Here is a 1165-nt window from a genome sequence, read left to right as displayed (position 1 = left end):
TGTAACAGCAGTTATTTAACTTAGATATTTAACCAATGAAAATTAATTCAAAGAACAATTACAAAAGGAAGCACTTAGTTCATTGTATTATTAATGTATATCTGAAATCATAATTTCAATATACCCTTGAAATTAATAATAGGAGAGAAAAGCAAAGCACAACAATGACGAAACATCATTTAACTTGATACTACATTTGGCTCCTACTTACTTAACTATTATTTATCCTAGCCAAATTTTGGTTTAAAGTAAGTGTCAGAAGCTTTAATTATTTTTCAATTAAATTAATATGTATGCAAAAAAATCCTCTATTTAACAGTTTGTTTTTGCTAGTGTTGTCTGATGTGAATTTCTGAAATTACAGTGAACTTTAAAATAAAATATTTCACATACACTTTTATTTGTGCCAAAATGTTTTCAAAAGAAAAGGAAGTGGCGAATATATAAAATGGTTTAACTAGTTAAATAAGTTTTACATCTGCTACTATGTAAAGAAACGCTGAAGATGTAAAATTCACTTATATTTGGAATACATGCATAAGTACAACATACAATACGTTGCAACAAGAACAGTTTTAACTTGGGAGTTGTTCACGTATATAAAGAGTTAATCGTATTTATTTTTTGTCATAATGAATACAACCAAAATTACCATATCACGAAGTACTTTGGTAAAAATGGGTGTGTCTCCCCCCTTTTCTTTTCTTAAGGTGGAAGTTAACACCAACTCGAAAGTCGATAAATGAGTTTTCTTTACTGAAAGTAGTAAAGATAGAATATCGTTATTTGATGTTAAGAAAGAGAGTTTACTTACAAATTTGACGTGATGTATTCAGCTTTCCACAGGTATGTAGGAACGAAATGCAGCGCCGATTGAAAAACAATTTTTAGCACACGTGTACCATAGTTAGTCTATCTAAGCAGAAAGCGTAAGCCACCATTCATATGTATCACGTGACAGCTACTCTATGTTTCACTGGTAGAGTAAATATAGCTCAGTAAACTGTAAACGTTACTTGAAATAAACTACATTTTAGAAGATGCACATATTTTTAAATTTTAAGTGAAGCCCTGGTATATTTTAACTTAGAATTTTGTAAAACAAGTAAATAGTTAATATAATTATCTTAAGGTTCTATCAAATGGATTCTGTAACTTTAAAATG

The 1165-nt window shown here is 29.0% G+C and overlaps 1 long non-coding RNA gene across 1 annotated transcript in view; it reads right to left on the bottom strand.

Moving 5' to 3' along the window:
* Window positions 1–896, bottom strand: part of LOC111089382 — a 4915-nt gene extending 4019 nt beyond the window's left edge. Inside the window, exon 1 of the long non-coding RNA XR_002613661.1 lies at window positions 815–896. This is a non-coding gene — a long non-coding RNA (uncharacterized LOC111089382). The remainder of the gene's footprint in view (window positions 1–814) is intronic.
* Window positions 897–1165: the final 269 nt, after the last annotated feature.

Source organism: Limulus polyphemus, unplaced genomic scaffold, assembly GCF_000517525.1.
Source record: "Limulus polyphemus unplaced genomic scaffold, Limulus_polyphemus-2.1.2 Scaffold6090, whole genome shotgun sequence".
Lineage (NCBI taxonomy): Eukaryota > Metazoa > Arthropoda > Merostomata > Xiphosura > Limulidae > Limulus > Limulus polyphemus.
The sequence above is the reverse complement of the archived record's forward strand: the minus strand, read 5'-3'. Positions and strand labels throughout refer to the sequence as shown.